Below are 19,756 nucleotides of genomic sequence, written 5' to 3' on the forward strand. Positions count from 1 at the left end.
CGTCAACTGCGATTCCACGTGACTGAATCCCTCCCTTGGCCACAAGATCATCGTTTGGTGAGGATGAGAGCCGAAACGCAACTGCGTTTTCAACCAACGTTCTGCCGAGTCCAGCCTCTTGTCGTTCGTTGGCCTGCTTTGGCCTAATGCGTAACATTACCATCTTCCACCACTATATCTTAGATTCCATAAATCTAGAGCTTCGTGAATGTAATGATATAGTTCTCGGTTCTTATCCAATAGCACGAGATCAATGCACTGAAACATAACTCAGTGTTGCCACATTCACCCTTGGGAAAAAACAATATAGCTCCAACTTCTAGAAAATACGGATATTTGTTGCTGTAAAAGCGTCTTCTAACTATACCGTTGATACTGCCAACGCAACTGCCCAAGTCCCCACTTTCAGCTGGTACCATAGCTCTATCTATGCTGGCTAGTGACGTCAGTACCTAAGTGTCAGAAAAGTCCTACGTCAGAATTACGATGTGTCTTATAAATTAAATGAAGTGTAATATAAACTTAAGTTACATTGTCTAATAATTCAGTACATCCAAATTACACTTTGATTCCCTCACAAATTAGCGGTGCTGATCACATGCAAACCGGGTTGAAAGTATGTGGAAAGATCGAAAATATAAAAGAAAAAAAAATCACTGCAAAAATGTCAAAATGAAAATAAAACAGTGTTATCTTGTTGTGAACCAAACGATTACGTATTATCAGAAGTTTACCAAACTAATGTTGGATTTGGTCTGGGCAATGTATTGCAAGACTTACCGCTAGAGCTTTGTAGATGTTGTAATTATTTAATAGTAATTAAGTCATCGTATTTTAAGTATAACAAATTATCAGAATCTAGGTACTTCGACAATTGGCCTCGATCGAATACAGCAACTGAAGGTATTCCAAAAAAGGGTCAAATTTGAGATGATCATTGGTCAGAACGAGGTTTTCACTCTGCACCGGAGTGTGCGCTGATATGAAACTTTCTGGCTGATTGAAACTGTGTACCGGACGGAGACTCGAACTCGTGACTTTTGCCTTTCGCTTGTAAGTGCTCTAACATCTGAGCTACCCAAGCACGACTTAGTCCCCGTCATAGCTTTATGTCCGCCAATACCTCGACTCCTACGTTCCGAAATTCACAGAAGCTCTCCTGCGAAGTTTGCAGAACTAGCACTTCTGTAAGAACGTATATTACGGAGACATGGCTTAGCCACAGCGTGGGGAATGTTTTCAGAATGATATTCTCACTCTGCAGCGGAATGTGCGCTGATATTAAAGTTCCTCGCAGGGTAGGTTCTCTAAAGTTTGGGACCTGGAGACCAGGTACTGGAGGAAGTTAAGCTGTGGGGACAAAGCGGGAGTCGTGCTTGGATGGCTGAGACGGTGGAGCACTTGCCCGTGAGAGGGAAAGGTACCTTTTTCGAGGCACGGTCCGGCACATAGTTTTGATCTGCCAGGAAGTGTCATGAAGAGTGCTCTCATACCACGTATATCCCCCCACAAAATGTATTACGCTACTGTGAATAAGAGTTATTTCTGATTTCCAATAGATTTTAGTAAAGCTTTGTATGATTTCCAAACCAGAAGCCAAATACGAAAACGATGAAAGCTAGTAAAGAAAATACAAGCAAAAACTCCTGTATGGAAAGGGACGGATGATTTCAAACAATTTTATCCAGTGCCAGAAAGTTTCCGTTATGTTACATCAGACCCCACTTTTATTACGTGATTCTACACCTTGCATGTTAAATAAAGGATTAAAAGAGAAAAAAACGAATTATCTGTCTGAAAGTACTTATGGAACATACAGAAAATATAAAACACTTATCTCCATGATATTCACAAGGTACTAATAACAAGCAGCGCTTTTCAGACAACTGTCAAATAGAGTCCTGCAGAAAAGGAGTTTGCAGACGGGTGACTGGGGCATTTAGTTTTAGCTATGACAGGGACGCAGCTGTTGGGCGGCTTACGAGTTCCCTACATGAAGCGGACGACGATTATGCCGTGCTTCCCTAGGATCCTCCTGCGGTGAGCCACTGACTCAGGCCACTTACATTTTCCCGGCAATTAACTTAATTGGTGTGTAATTGGCAAAAGAGTTAACGGAGCGAATATTACCGCGTTTCCGCCCCCGCAAGCGCATTTGCACGCCCCCACAGTGCTTATAAGTAAGGCGCACACTTTTAAGACGTGCACGGTCCGGCTGTTTTTGGAGTTTATGAGAGTGCTACCAAGCGCATCACGCAGAATGAGTCACGGAAATACTTTAAGGATCTATTTCTTGGAAAGGTTCCATTATCGCACTGCTATCTGTTCTTTAACTACATGCTATCTTCATTAAAAAGAGCGTTTTATGTATTTAGTCCATACATATTATAAAATTAGACTTACACACACGCACACACACACACACACACACACACACACACACACACACACACACATATATATATATATATATATATATATATATATATATATATATATATAAACAAAGATGATGAGACTTACCAAAGAAAAGCGCTGGCAGGTCGATAGACACACAAACAAACACAAACATACACACAAAATTCAAGCTTTCGCAACAAACGGTTGCTTCATCAGCAAAGAGGGAAGGAGAGGGAAAGACGAAAGGATGTGGGTTTTAAGGGAGAGGGTAAGGAGTCATTCCAATCCCGGGAGCGGAAAGACTTACCTTTACAAATGTCTGCTTGTGTCTGTGTATGTGCGGATGGATATGTGTGTGTGTGTGCGAGTGTATAACTGTCCTTTTTTCCCCCTAAGGTAAGTCTTTCCGCTCCCGGGATTGGAATGACTCCTTACCCTCTCCCTTAAAACCCACATCCTTTCGTCTTTCCCTCTCCTTCCCTCTTTCCTGATGAAGCAACCGTTTGTTGCAAAAGCTTGAATTTTGTGTGTATGTTTGTGTTTGTTTGTGTGTCTATCGACCTGCCAGCGCTTTTCTTTGGTAAGTCGCATCATCTTTGTTTTTAGATATATTTTTCCCACGTGGAATGTTTCCCTCTATTATATTCATATATATATATATATATATATATATATATATATATATATATATATATATATATAGTGTGGTCCGTCTGAAGTTTTGGATGAGATTATCTCGAAAACTATACATCGGGTAAGAATAGTGGGTGAGACAAGTTGGTAAGCTCAAAGGCGACATCAAATGATACTACACGTGAACCCCAGCCCCCGTCCCCTAGGGTGGGCGGGGGGCAACTTTTAAATCTCAAGTGGAAATACCCATTTTATTGCAGATTCGGATTCTCCATAAAAAAAGTAATCAAGTTTTGTCTGAAACATTTTTTTAAACCATTGACAAATGTTGCTGTTGTCTAGCGATCCGAGAAAACAGCTTCCTAAGCACCCTATATTAGGCAAGTATGCAGGATAATACAACTGACTTCCTCTGTTTTATTACCGAGCGAGGTGGCGCAGTGGTTAGCACACTGGACTCGCATTCGGGAGGACAACGGTTCAAACACGCGTCCTACCATCACAATTTAGGTTTTCCGTGATTTCCGTAAATCGCTTCAGGCAAATTCCGGGATGGTTCCTTTGAAAAGGCACGGCCGACTTCTATTCCCACCCTTCCCTAATCCGATGGGACCGATGACCTCGCTGTTTGGTCCCCTCGTCCAAATCAACCGAGCAACCAAATGTATTGTTAATTCTTTTTGACATCAAAGTTATAATTAGTTCTACTGGAAATCGTCTGTTACATTTTCTATTGATGCCGGTATGATTATATGATCTTTGTGTTTCGTTTTAAAGACAGTACTGCTCATTCACCATTACCGCGATCAAGCTGTTTACCGCCAAACAGTTTTAAATCCATCCTCCATCCAGTTCTTCTCTTGCGTTTACATTTTCTTTTACACTCCACCTTCCATCCATCCCTAGAGGCCCAATTCTTAGTGGCAAAGAAACGAGGTTATTGCTGTCAATCCAGCTTCTGGGAAGTCTTAAGTTTAGATGACGTGTTACCTGATGACTAGAATGTGGTGGAAGAAAACACTCAACCTTGTTCTCAAAGTGATCTCTTCAATAACACTGAAATCTCGTTTTGAAGAATGTCTACATAATTGGCCTCATAAGACAGTACTATTTCCTCTGTACTTCATCCGTTTGTTAGTCAACATTCGTATATGTCTTTCCATTGCACCATCTGTGGTAACTTGTGGTCATTTTTCAGAGCCGACGGGTTATATCCCATTCTTCAATATTCCCTGTCTTTCTTTGTCTAAACGCAGCGGCAAGTCCTCTAACAAATGTGAGTGCATTACAGACTACGTAACAACCTACTATACACCGAAACTGTATCCACAACAATACCGGAGTCCCAACAGTATAACGCTGACACACATAGGTTAACGTTTTCGTGTTTGTTTACAAACAGCCACTCATACAGTTGCAGACGACGTGATGTGAGCAGAGATAAACGGCAACAAAGAAACACAGAAAATATGCCGGAAACAGCGACAACAATCGTTAAAAACAAGATAAGGTATTATGACACTATTGACAGAAAATAATTGGAACAAAATATTTGGAACCAAACAGTACTCGTGTAGTAATGTTTACAATGTTTATAAGCACGCTATTTTGGCGTGTTTTAGAGTTAGGGAACCCACTCATGACGGCAGTTTTGCTCATAAATTAGATTAGGAATAAATAAGTAAATAAGTGTTCTACATCAAGGTGGATCCACAATTATATTGGTGGCTAGGACATACAGATTTACCGATTTTGCTTTTTGTATTAAAAACTTAGCCTCATTACTTTGCTCCTGTCGATATGTTTAACTTATATACTCTGTCAGAAAAAAAAACAAATTTGTTAAGTCTGCTTTGTGATATGGGTGCCTGTAACGCAGCAAGTTATTACAAGATGACATTCGTGGCAGTATGGCACGCTGCCGTCTAGTACGGTGGCTGCAGGATGGCTACGATTCTTTTCATTTTGCTCACAGCACAAGTGACGCTAACTGCCGTGAGAACTGCATAGCGTAACATTCAGTCGATACGAAGATTCAGTCGATACGAAGATTCATACCCTCTACGAATCTAAATAATCCATATTAGTTGTTATCCGACTTTGTTCAAATTTCGTACACATCCTTTTGTTATTAATGGAATAATGGTGTCAAAATCTCAGATTTTTATTTATTATCGTTCTGGAGATAAAAAGAATTTCCTAAAACTCCTAAAACCTACGCTTGATTTTTAAAACCAAGTTAGGAACAAAATTCAGATTGACTTTCATTATCATTTGAAGCGATTCCAAAGTTATCAGTGCTTAAAAAATCAATTAATTAGAATTTTCTTTTTAAAACTTTAGTCCCTGTGCATTACGTAATACAAAAGTAGGTCAGAATTATTACATCATTACATTTTTTCTTGTGAGTGCATGAGAATGATTGATAGACTGTATGTGGGACATACATTAAAATTAAATATTTCATTTTACTTACAGCCTTGTACTAACGAACCGTGGGAAACTTATGTTGCAAACACGATTCAGGTAACGTATGTCGGTGTGTGCTTGCTTTTGTATAAAAGTAGCCAGAATGGAAGTTAGAGGCGGAATACGTTTATATATCAGTTTGAAGAATATTTCGCACTTCGGTTATTTTGATTAAACAAAATACAAGAATTTGAAGTTTTACTGACATTAATTACTGTCGCATTAGTGATTGGATGAGGCAAGATTGGCTGCTAGAATGATCTACAACGAACGTTCTGATTGGTCGTCTTGATCAACAGCCAATCAGAATTAAGTTGTTCCCGTGCGAAAAGAGGAGTGGGCATATAGGAGAGTACCTCGAGGAGAGTCGGTTGCTAGCCGGTCTACGGATAACACGATGTCAGATCGATTCTTAAAAATGCTCTGCAAGATGAGGAAATAGTTAGCTAATTTCGGATCGAACATATCGTAACTGAAGCGACTGGAGGTACGAAAATTTTGATGAAAGTTTGGTGTTTCTAAATTAAATAGTTTAAGAGATATGAGCTTGTGAACTTTCTGGTCGTGGTAACAACTCCGCGTGGCGTGTTTCGTGCTCTGTACCGAATATTTTGGCGAGCACCTCTTACGAAGAAGACCACTGAAACGACCGAATATTTAACTCGCGAATATTTGTGGGTCTGCCACTGGTAGAACGCGAAAATTAGTCGGGTCGGACCTACTAAAATTCTGGCTGGTTTTCGAGAATATTTCTTATGCAGACAGTGAACTTTGAGTGATAACGTTTTACTATATTAAATACGGACTTGAAAGCTATTCCATCTGTTTCAGAATGAATAAAATGCAAGGTTAATCTAATTTTAAACGCTTTTCTGCAAGTAGACTGAAGATCTCGAATCATGAACTTTCAGGAACTGACTAAACTAGAGTTACGCGGCCCGTGTGTGGCAGGTATTAGGTGGTGGTTTCACCATCGCTGCTTTACACTGCCTAGCACATATCTGCTATCACAGAGTGAAGGGACATCGGTAAGAATCACATCGACGTAGGTGGACTGAACTATAGCGTAGTAACAAAAACGCAGACGACCGACCCCGGCACACCACAGTGCCTATTCATTAAGTTTTGATTTCGTTCTGTTTACGATTAAAATTGCCTAGCAAAATATTTCGAGTCTTTCTGAATACACCAGAATAGCTAAAAGACTGGGGATTGTGTGGTCTCAACAATTCAATGAAAATCATGAAGCGAGACTTATGCGGCCTGAGAATATTAGTCTTTAACTCGCTCTTTGTAAACTCCTTCCAAAATTGAGGCACGAAATAACTCTCATCGAGAGCGTCAGGCATATCTCGCTCCTTATATCCCTTCACTCATAGAGGCTTAAATCTGCTGTAGAAGTGGAAATTTTGAGAGGGAAGAGGCGCATGTGAGGGAGTTTTCATGCTCCGAATGGCACTTATTGCTAACAATATACCTTTTCCCTTTTAACGTCTGCAAGTCTTGATGAGCTTATAGCATCATCATGAACAAGGCCAGATGCTACGTGTTGGAATCTATCCCGTGATAGTGAAGCAAACAACCTCCTCCTTCATTCATGTCTCTAATCATACTACTACAGACGCTGTATGCAAAGAAGCTTTATAAGTCAAAAATAAATTCCACGCTTATGAAGTCTCGGGCGCACTCATAAGTGAATACATCGGCAACGACGGGTTATTCAGCTAGTTACGCGTGAAAGAAGGGACGAGCTGAGAGTGGAATTAGATTTAATGTCAAGATGCATGTGGGTCACCCAAGAAAATAAAATCAAAACGTCTAAAATATGAGCAGAAATGGAAGTTTCACAGTTCATAACGTGTGAGTACTGAATAAAAACCTGTGATGGTTCGAGCATGTTAAAAAAATTAGCTACGACAGGTGGATTAAGAGGGCATTAGTGTAGCCCCTGAGAGGAATTGAAAGGAGGGAGCCACCTTTATGATGGTGCTATGCAGGGTCGCTGTGTGGTTTAATTGAAGGGGAGCTCCCAGCGGAGGTCCAGTGCGGGCTGCTATTATCCTATGACTGTGATACTTGTAAAATATGCTAATGCTTCAATGCGGAACCGATTTACGTTCGAAAACAGATTAGTTACAGTTGTGACCACGAAATAAGAATCTCGCAATGCAACTATTTGTATGACGGCATGACGTCCGTGCTGACACTTCGCAAGACGTAACATCACTGAACACAGTGGCTATCGAGAAGAGAGATGGTGCGCTGTTAGTGAAACAGTGAAACTTATTTTTGTTAGTAACAGCAATTACAGTGCTTCACTGAGAGAGTATTGCAGACTGAAAGGTTTGAGGAGCGGCGCTATTAAATAGTTCACAGAAAATGATAATGGAATTTGAAAACACGGATCCTCATAGTGTGGGACCAAGAAGAAGAAGACGTCTTAATGAAAGTTATTGACGAGACTGCTGCTACTGTAAATGATCATGCAGCACTTCATCTACACCTACATCTACATCCACACTCCGCAAGCCACCTGACAGTGTGTGGCGGAGGGTACCTTGAGTACCTCAATCGGTTCTCCCTTCTATTCCAGTCTCGTATTGTTTCATGGAAAGAAAGATTGTCGGCATGCCTCTGTGTGGGTTATAATCTCTCTGATTTTATCCTCATGGTCTCTTCGCGAGATATACGTAGGAGGGAGCAATATCCTGCTTGACTCGTCGGTGAAGGTATGTTCTCGAAACTTGAACAAAAGCATGTATCGAGCTACTGAGCGTCTCTCCTGCAGAGTCTTCCACAGGAGTTTATCTATCATCTCCGTAACTCTTTCGCGATTACTAAATGATACTGTAACGAAGCGCGCTGCTCTCCGTTGGATCTTCTCTATCTCTTCTATCAGCCCTATCTGGTACGGGTCCCACACTGGTGAACAATATTCAAGCAGTGGGCGAACAAGTGCACTGTAAACTACTTCCTTTGTTTTCGGACTGAATTTCCTTAGGAGTCCTCCAATGAATCAGTCTGGCATCTGCTTTACTGACGATTAATTTTATATGGTCATTCCATTTTAAATCACTCCTAATGCCTAGTCCCAGATAATTTATGGAATTAACTGCTTCGTTGCTGACCTGCTATATTGTAGCTAAATGATAAAGGATCTTTCTTTCTATGTATTCGCAGCACATTACACTTGTCTACATTGAGATTCAATTACCATTCCTTGCACCATGCATCAATTCGTTGCAGATCCTCCTGCATTTCAGTACAATTTTCCATTGTTACAACCTCTCGATATACTACGGCATCATCCGCAGAAAGCCTCAATTAACATCCCATGTTATCCACAGGGTCATTTATATATATTGCGAATAGCAACAGTCCTACGACATATCCCTGCGGCACACCTGAAATCACTCTTACTTAGGAAAACTTCTCTCCAAAAATGTTTCAAATGGCTCTGAGCACTATGGGACTTGACATCTGAGGTCATCAGTCCCCTAGAACTTAGAATTACTTAAACCTAACTAACCTAAGGACAGCACACACATCCATGCCCGAGGCAGGATTCGAATCTGCGACCGCAGCGGTCGCGGGGTTCCAGACTGAAGCGCCTAGAACCTCTCGGCCACACCGGCCGGCAATCCTCTCCATTGAGAATGACGTGCTGCTTTCTGTTACCTAGGAACAATTGGTCTGATAGTACATATGCTCTTACTTTGTTCATTAAACGACTGTGGGAAACTTGCGGAAGTCAAGAAACACGTCATCTACCTGGGAACCCGTGTCTATGGCCCTCTGAGTCTCGTGGACGAATAGCGCGGGCTGCGTTTCACACTATCGTCTTCTTCGATTCCTACAGAGTAGATTTCTAGTCTCCAGAAAAGTCATTATACTCGAGCATAATACGTGTTCCAAAGATCTACAACTGATCGACGTTAGAGATATAGGTCTATAGTTCTGCACATCTGTTCGACGTCCTTTCTTGAAAACAGGGATGACCTGTGCTCTTTTTCCAGTCTTTTGGACCGCTACGTTCTTCTAGATACCTACGGTACACCGCTGCAACAGTGGCGGGGGGGGGGGGGGGGGGGGGCAAGGGGCATGTGTAAAATCGAACTGGTATCCCATCAGGTCCAGCGGCCTTTCCTCTTTTGAGCGATTTTAATTTTTTTTTGTATCCATCTGTCATCTATTTCGATATCTACCATTTTGTCATCTGTGCGACAATCGAGAGAAGGAACTACAGTGCAGCCGTCCTCTGTGAAACAGCTTTGGAAAAAGACATTTAGTATTACGGCCTTTAGTCTGTCATCCTCTGTTAAAGAGTCGATTCTCCGTTTAACTGCTCAAGGTAGTTTTCAGATAACGCACTTAAAAAAATTTCACTTGATTCTTTGTCCCTGCCACCCGTTAAAAACGTTTGAGTCTCCCGGTCTACATCTGGTAAATTAAAATCTGCACCCAAAACTATAACATGGTCGGGAAATCTACTCGAAATATATTCCAAATTTTCCTTCAGGTGTTCTGCCACAACAGCTGCTGAGCCAGGGCGCCTATGGAGATATCGAATTACCATGTCTGAGCCTGCTTTAACCGTGACCTCCACCCACATTATTTCACATTTCAGATCTCCGTCAGTTTCCTTCTATACTACTGCACTTTTTATCGCTATAAGCACGCCTCCCCCTTCACTGTCCAGCCAGTCTCTGCGGTATACATTCCAATCTGAGTTTAGAATTTCATTACTGTTTACATTTAGTTTCAGCCAACTTTCCGTCCCTCGTACTATGTGGCCACTGTGACCGTTTATTAATGAGAGCAGTTCTGGGACCTTTCTATAGACCTCCTGCAGTTTACTATTACCACATTAATATTGTCATTCCCTGTTGCGTTTTGCCTACTGCTACCTTGTGACGTCTTTGGAGGCGTCTTGTCGGGCCTAGGGAGCGAATTCTCGAACCTAAAAAAACCCACATGTTCACTTCACACGTACTCCGCTACTCTTTTAGCTGCTTCCTGCGTGTAGCGAACGCCTGACCTATTCAGGGGGACCCTACATTTCTCCATCCGATACCGGAAGTCGAGAAATTTGCACCCCAGAACTCCGCAGAATCGTCTGAGCCTCTGGTGTAAGCCTTCCCCTTGGCTCCAAAGTAGAGGACCGCGATCGGTTCTGGGAACGACACTACAAATAGTTAGCTCAGAATCCACCCCTCGAGCGAGGCTTTCCGACTTCACCAACTCCGCCAACCGCCTGTATGAACTGACGAAGACCTCTGAACCCAGACGGCGGGAGTCATTGGTGCCGACATGAGCAACAATTTGCAGTCGGTTGCTCCCAGTGCTCTGTATTGCCGTCGGTAGGGCCTCCTCCACATCTCGGATGAGACTCCCCGGCAAGCAGACAGAGTGAACACTGGCCTTCTTCCCCGACCTTTCCGCTATTTCCCTAAGGGGCTCCCATCACCCGCCTAACGTTGGAGCTCCCAATAACAAATAAACCCCTCCCCCTGTGTGCCTGCTCGGACCTTGCTGAAGGAGCGGCCACACATGTCCACTCACAGTCAGAGCGGGCGATGCCACACGGCCAGCCTTCACATTGACCCTCCGCCTCGTGCGCCGCGAACGCCGTTGAACCCGCCACTTCCCTTGGGGAGAGGGTGGCCCAACCGCGCCCGGTACCCGCGAAGCTGTCTCGACAGCGGGGACAGTGGGTGAAGCATGTAACACCTGAGGTGTACCATGCGACGCATCAGACTCCCCACAGCCGCTACACTCCGAGGCAGCAGCCTGAAGATGGCTGACCGTGGCCATCAGCACGATCAGCCGTTTGCGAACAGTGGCCAGCTCCTCCTGCGTCCGTACACACATCCTATCCATCCTAAGAAATCAACAGTCTACTGTAGAGAGTTAAGCAATCAACTTTTAACTAGACTGCTAATTCACTAAAAGTGGCTGATAGCGGACTAAACTGTGGTTACTAGACATTTATTGTTGGAAACAATGAAAATAAGCACTAACTGTCTCTGGACTGTATTAAAAACAAACACGAAATATATGGAACACTATTACTAGTACTCGAAAATTAGCCGGCCGAAGTGGCCGTGCGGTTAAAGGCGCTGCAGTCTGGAACCGCAAGACCGCTACGGTCGCAGGTTGGAGTCCTGCCTCGGGCATGGATGTTTGTGATGTCCTTAGTTAGGTTTAACTAGTTCTAAGTTCTAGGGGACTAATGACCTCAGCAGTTGAGTCCCATAGTGCTCAGAGCCATTTGAACCATTTGAACTACTCGAAAATTAAAGCTTCCTAAAAGCAAAAACACACAAAAAAAGAAGTGACAAGTAAGAAAAACACAGTTAATACTTAAATTTACGTAGCTTGCCCTGGATAGCGCCAGTGCTCGTGCTACGTCACGAGGATTGTCCATTCCAAAGTCGACAGTACACAGGTACCCGTACAAGACCCAGACAGTGCAGCAACGGAAGTCTCATATTCCGCAGTAACTTTATGAATTTACTCATCTGTTTCTGGCAGGGATCGATGTTCTTAGGAGTGACGGGACACATTTTACACTAGGGGATGCAGCGAATACAAGAAGTATCGAATTTGGGGTGGCGTTAAACAGCGTGTTGTGCGTGAAGAGCCATTGCACTCACCGTATGTGGCTGTGTGGTGTGGATTCACAAGCATCTTTATTTTCGTTCCGTTCTTCTTTGAAGAGAATACACCCAGAGGGTGTAAAGGCAAAGGTCCCGAGTTCGAGTCTCGGTCGGGCACACAGTTTTAATCTGCCAGGAAGTTTCAGGCGAACAATCGATTGTAACGTGTTGCGAGATCGAGTGTTGAGCTGCGCCAGGATGGTTGGCGGGAATGGTGTGTGTGTGAAGGCCATTGTTGAAATACAGGGTCTTTAACGGAGAAGGGTGTCGCCATCGCCGTGGTTAGACCCCTAAGTAATAGATTAATACCGGGAAAGTGAAGAAGTATCATTATGAAAGTGATCAGTGACGTTACTAGTGCCGATATTTGGTTTTGCGTCTACCGCGCCGGCCTGACCTTGGATTGCAGTGTTGGATGCAGTGACGGATTAGCGTGTGACAATAATGGAAAATGAAGAAAGCCTGTGCTGAGATTAGCCGTAATTAGATATGTATGATGAAGGCAGTGGCTGTCTCCTTTTTTGTGTTTTGAGAAGAATATAAGTTCGTAATTAGTAAAACTGTGTTGGTGTTCCTCATTACCAGACATTCAGAATTATAGTATTGAGCAGAACGAACTGGAAAGTAACAACTTCCGTAGCAGTCAATTCCGATTACCAGTCCCATTAGGTTCACGATCATGTTAATAATAAATATTGGACTGCTATTCGATCAGATCAGGTCGGGATAAAAACGGAGGTGTTACAAGGTCAACTTTATTTAAATGGGATGCTACAGTTTGGTACTTATTTTCTGAGAGCGGCCATCGAGCAAATACAATGATATTTAACAGTAAGGTCTTTGAAGGTCAACGAAGGTCACAAAGGTGGCATGAACGTCCATTTACAGAAGGTGTTCGAAGTGATGACCATTTGCATCAGTGCAGTGTTGCAATCTTCTTATCATGGACTGAGTGGTATTCTTTATCACATCACCGAGCGAGGTGGCGCAGTGGCTAGCACACTGGACTCGCATTCGGGACGACGACGGTTCAATCCTGCGTCCGGCCATCCTGATTTAGGTTTTCCGTGATTTCCCTAAATCGCTCCAGGCAAATGCCGGGATGGTTCCTTTCAAAGGGCACGGCCGACTTCCTTCCCCGTCCTTCCCTAATCCGTGAGACCGATGACCTCGCTGTCTGGTCTCGTCCTCCAAACAACCCAACCCCAACTTTATCACATCGACACTTATTGAAGCACATGCTCCGACAATCGTCTGTCACATATCTTCAGGCGTATTCGGAACATCTTAATAAACAATGTCTTTTACCGATCCCCAAAAGAAAAACTCCAGAGCCGTCAAGTCTCGCGAACGAGCCGGCTAGAACACATCTCTTCCGCTTCCAATTCAACGATTTGGGAATTGTCTCTGCAACTCATTTCTAGCCACCAGCGAAAAATGTGCCAGACACCCATCATGTTGATACCACGTCGCTTCCTTTTCCTAAAGGTATTTCTTCCAATAACAGACCTAATGTTTCTTGCAGGAATGTGGTGTACTTCCCACCATTAAGATTTCCTTCGATGAAATAGGGGCCTATAATTCTGTCCTACAGAATCCCACACCATACATTCACCGACCATGGTTTTTGGTGTGCAACTTGCCGAAGCCAACATGGATTTTCAGTTGCCCAATAATGCATGTTATGCAAAATAACATTTCCATGGATCGTGAATGTAGCCTCGTCAGTAAATGACGTCAAATTAATTAATGTGTTCTTGCTCTGAATCTGAAGTTAAGCCCATCGGCAGAATTCAGTGCGACGCAATGAGTCTGTACCAGTTAATTCTTGGTGGAGACTGATATGTTAAGGATTGTATTTATGGCGATGCAGAACGCGAACAACATACTCTGGCTCATGTCAGATTCCTTTGTGATTTGACGCGAACTAACACAAGGATCTCGAACCACAGTGGATAGTGCACCAGTTTCCGTTTCCTCGTAAGTAACTTTACTTTGCTGGATATGATTCCGATGCGTTAAAGATCCAGTTGTTCCTAATTTATCACACACGTATTTGAATGTACGACGTGTATGGTGAGTACGTTGAGGATATCTTTCAGCTTATAAGTCTATAGCTCTCACTGAATTTCTTTGGAATTCTCCGTAAATGAGAAGCATATCGACTTGCTCTTGAAGGAATACATCATTCACACTCCACACTCGCTTTATTCGACGATACTAGCCTTACCGTTCCTTGTTAGTGTTTTCTTGCGAAACCGTCGAATGGTGTTTACATGTCAATGTCACGTTAGATGGGTACGTCGTGTTCGGCGAATATTAACTATTTGCGCGTTATACGAGAGAGAATTCTAGAGCATGTGCTTCTATAAGTGCCGAAGTGATAAGGACTACCACTAAATCCATGATAAGAAGACTGCAACACTGCACTGATACCAATGGTCATCACTTCGAACACATTCTGTAAATGGACGTCCATGATACCTTTTTGACCGTTGAGCTTCAAAGACCTTACTGTTATATATCATTAGATTGGTCTCGATAGCTGCTGTCAGAAAGTAAGTACAAAACTATAGCATCACATTTAAAAAATCTAATTTGATCTTCATATCTCTGACGCGACTCCACCTATCAACAAAAAACCAACGTCATGTTATGACCCCCCGTTGTCCTACGAAACATTTGTCGCACAAACTTTTCAGCTACTATCATACTTTCGGAGTTATTCTAGGTGGCAATAGTTAGTGACACACCCAGTATATTTTAGTTTTTTTTTATAGGAGATAAAAGGCAATGCCGAAATAATATAGAACTTATGCTGTAGGGTAGCAACATTAAATGATGAAAACAATAGAAGTCAAACAGATTTAAAGCCGGTTCGTGCCCAATGACGTCATGAAAAAAATGGGTATGTCGTAATTATAAAACTCAAATAGTCCGATGCTTTAGAACTGTTGATATGTTTCTGTTGATATGTTTTGGCTTCAAAAGAGTTAAGAGATGTGTTTCAAAATTACGTTACTTGTGTTTGGGATAATATACTAGTAACAGGCGGTAAAAAAATAAAAGTCAAGTAGATTTTTAAAAAGTTTTCCGCCCAACGACGTGATTAGAAGAATGGACGTGTCGTAATTATTCAGTCGTTGAAATACCATTCTCTTAGAGGACCGCTATGTTCGACCTGGGTTCCTCGTCCATTCCAACTACTTAACACTTTTATTAATTAAAATAATAACTTTCAGAAAACATCACCGTTGTAATTCTGCAACACCTCAGAATATAACCCTTTTAAGCTAAGGCATGTTAACAGTTTTTTTTTGTTTTACCATTTTATAATTACAAAACGTCCAATTTTCTCACTGGGCGCAAAACTTTTTTTATACTTGCTTGACTATTGCTGTTTTATCGTTTCTAGTATCATTTTACCTGCAAAACATGCAGTGCAGCTTTGAAACACATCTGATATCTCTGCTTCAGCTAAAATGTGTTAACTGTATGAAAGTACCGGCTTGTACAATTTTTATAATTACGACATGCCGATTCCCCTCATCACGTCGTCAGGCCCCAAACGTCTTTAAACCCACTTGACTTCTACTGTTTTCATCATTTGACGTTCCTTCTCTACAGCATAACGGAAGTTGGATATTCTTTCTGCAATTTTACTGTACACGCATAAGCATTGTCTCATCTCCTATCCTTAAAAAAAAAATCTAATCGCCTCATATTGTGTATTATCATTTGGTAGTTTAGAATGCATTTGATAATGACCTAATATAAAGTTCGAAACTGGTCCTGTAAACTTAGTAAAATTCTAAAAAAAGCAACTGGAGCCCTAAAACTAAGCTTTGATCGTAACGAGAAACGGGTATCTCCATAGCACGCATCATGAAAACGTGGAAGGAAGGGAAATGGTTGCTCACCAAGAGTGTTCAAATTAACATCTTGGTTTTAGAAGCTTCCGGGCTGTATGCTCGCGAGGCACTCAAACCTGGGACCTTTGCCTTTCGCTGGCGAGCGCAGAACTGGAGGAAATAGGGCTGTGAAGACGGATCGCGAGTGTTACTTGGGTAGCTCAGTAGATGGAGCACTTGCCCTTGAAAGGTAAAGATACCTGTTTCGAATCCCTGTCTGCCACACACTTTTAATCAACGACGAAGTTTCGCATCAGTCCACACTCCATTGAAGATTGAACAGATGTTTTGGATCTTGGTTCATGTTCACGGTGACCTCAGTGGGCAGGCCCTAACCTCGGCACGAGAGACAACCCCAAAACACATCCGGCATGAACCACATCCTGTTCACACCACCGACTGAACTCCCCACTGGACCGTCCTTTAAAAAGACGCAAAATGGCCGTTTGTCATTTCACACTGCACCCGTCAAGTCGTCTAGTGTTGTTGTTTTGACCATTGAAGAAGTGCAGTCGTATGTGCCACGGAGTAATGAAGTAGTGAGATGTCCCCCAACCGGAATGTGCATAGCGTGCAGTTCCTTTCGCAATGTTCACTCAAAAACTGGTTGAGATTGGCCTCCATTCAGTGACAGCAGCAGTGACTTAATCGTGCGAGCACCTTGGGTAGCAGACTCTGGGACATCTGGAAGTTGAACCTATCCTTGGAGCTTGCTGGGATAGAACTAGGTATCCTGGTTCGAGTCCCTGTCCAACACAAATTTTCCTTTGTTTCCAATAAATTGTATTGCCACGGTGGTACTCACAATTTGCGATTTAAGTTCGTGGTTTAATACGGCTAGAAGTCATCATGACTGCATTTCTTGAGACACGCATGCATATCCGAAAGAACGTTGATCGAACTAAACACTGTCAAATACAGACTTAACGAATTTCTTTTGGGATTGAAATCGATTGTCATCGACAAGGCGTTTACACTCACCTTTGGCCCCTGTTAATTGATATTTTTTTATGATTACAGTGTTATGTGGCTACGAATCGAACACCGTTGCTTTTAGGCACATTAAGAAGTCTATGTTGACATACCAACATATCGATCATCTTCATTCACAATATTACCATAGGCGTGCTCAAACATTTACCTATATCTGTCATCCAAGCACTGTTTAACCCTATCCCCAGCTGTGGACACACAAATTTCTAATGCCTGGCAATGAGAGTGTCCTCACTAGATGACCGGTAAGAAAAATGTTTGACGTCAAAATCTGGAGTACAATTTAAAACAGATTAAAGATAAATATTTTCTAGATCAGAAAAATCATTGCATTCCATGTGATCACCTCAAATAGCCTAGTGCTGACAGCAGAAGTGATATGTAAAACACAAAATTTGAATGCAAATATTTGCTTCTTGGTACAGCAACGTGTGTTGTATTCTACATATAAATCTTCGCAATCACTCCTTCACACTGTTCGTAATTTATGGCTTTCAATAACAGGCCATGTGCTTCCATAGAAAAAGTAAGTACTGTAATCTGGAGAACCTTGCACCAAAGTTCTGCGATGGATGCTACTACCGTGTAACTCTCTTTACGAACTCAACATGTCACGTACGTGTTCTACAGCTAGCATATTGGAAACTGTGATACACAAGGTGGAAACAGACATCATCCTTGTGGTCGTGATGTCTGGTGAGCTTGTGTGTATAGCATAAGCAGTGTGTTCAGTGATTACTGTTCAGGAATGAGTGAACAATCCAGCACTAGATTTTTTTTTTCATTACGAAACAACTACTTTTCAAGAATACATAAACACAACTGCATTGTACGAGTATACCTGGAATAAACGAAGTAGATTCCGTTATTGTTAACAAAAAAAATGGCTCTGAGTACTATGGGACTTAACATCTGTGGTCATCAGTCCCCTAGAACTTAGAACTAGTTAAACCTAACTAACGTAAAGACATCACAAACATCCATGCCCGAGGCAGGATTCGAAACTGCGACCGTAGCGGTCACGCGGTTCCAGACTGAAGCGCCTAGAACCGCACGGCCACACGGCCGGCTATTGTTAACAGATTGGACTTTTATTCGGGCCATCCTGTTCAAGGTATTCTTGTGTCAGTAAATAACGTCTACTTCTGCATCTACAGCTGTACTCTGCAAACCACTGAGAAGTGCGTGGCTGAGTATACGTCACACGGTACCAGCTGGAAGGACTTTTACTTTTGAATGGACCGCGGGAAGAATGACTGTCGGAATGTCTCTGTACGTTTTGTAATTCATGTAACTGTTTTCCGTCGTTCCTTAGTTGCTTCAAAATTCATGACGTTATATTTCGTGATTGCAACTAAATGAAAGGCTGTTTGCTTTTTTTCATGTGCGTTTCGCTTCTTTTATCTATGAAGCATCTTCTGTGGCCTTTAATACATGTCTAGAAATGTATCTGTAGTAGTTACAAGTACGGAAAATGGAAATGAGCCTTTGGCGTCGTTGGCCGGGAGGCCCCTTACGGGGCAGGTCCGGCCGCCTTGGTGCAGGTCTTCCTACATTCGACACCACATTGGGCTACCTGCGTCGTTGGCCGTGAGGAGATAAAATGATGATGAAGTCAACACAACACCCAGTCCATGAGTGGATAAAATCCCCGGGGATCGAACCCGGGCCCTTGAGGACGGTAGCCCGTCACGCTGACCATTCAGCTATCTTTTTTTTTTTTTAATGTTTCTCAAAGCCAAAATCAAATTTCTTTTTCCTTTAAGAACAAATTATGAGAAATAAATAAGGAAAAGCTTTTTTTTTTCAAGAGAAAACAAAGACTCCAATTATACGTGTTTCTCCTTCCAGTAAACAAAAATGAGTCCCCTTCGTCTTGTTGGCGAAGAAGCAATCTTTTGGAACAAAAAAAGAAAAAAAAGTTTCTCAAAGCCAAAATCAAATATCTTTTTCCTTTAAGAACAAATTATGAGGAATAAATAAGGAAAAGTGATTTTTTTTTAATTAAAGTCGTCGTGCGACTTGTAGTTAAAGTCCAGTTCTGACAGGAGCTCCTGAAGTGTATCCGCCTACAGCATGCCAGCTCGTCCAAACGTTTCTTCTCATGGCGTAGGCGTGGGTTCTGGGTAGCAGATCTATTCAGTTCGGTTCGGTTTATACAGGTTTCAGTTTCTCAGGGCTTGGACGTTCCAGCTACTAGGTGGGTCATCGAAAGTGCTCCGTAAGAAATTGGAAAAATATTGTTTATAGCGTGGGTTGCGTATCAGGACGCAGTGTCGTTCGTTGAGATAAGTCCAATATCCTAGCGTAGACTTGTCGCCAGAAGTAAAAAGATAGCGGATCGTGTGGCCACAGATCCAATTCACAGAGTGAGTTTTGGCGGAGGGGTAGAAAGTCTTATCGGGGTACAAAAGCATGTGGACGTCGATCTGAGCCGGTGTCTGGCGAGTAAGAAACGTCAAAATTCGCCGCGCAAGTGTCCATACGTCGAAAGCTGTGCCACAGTGGAACCGGTGGACATCCGTGTCATCCACTCCACAGTGGGTGCAGAGGGATGAATCGGCGAAATGGATGCGGTGCAGACGATCTCGGTTAACTTGTTTGCCATTCACGGTGATGTACCACGCTGATTGAACGTCTCATTCAGGAAAACACGCGCATGGATCGCCTTCCATACGTGTCGCCACACGT

Source organism: Schistocerca piceifrons, chromosome 8, assembly GCF_021461385.2.
Source record: "Schistocerca piceifrons isolate TAMUIC-IGC-003096 chromosome 8, iqSchPice1.1, whole genome shotgun sequence".
NCBI lineage: Eukaryota > Metazoa > Arthropoda > Insecta > Orthoptera > Acrididae > Schistocerca > Schistocerca piceifrons.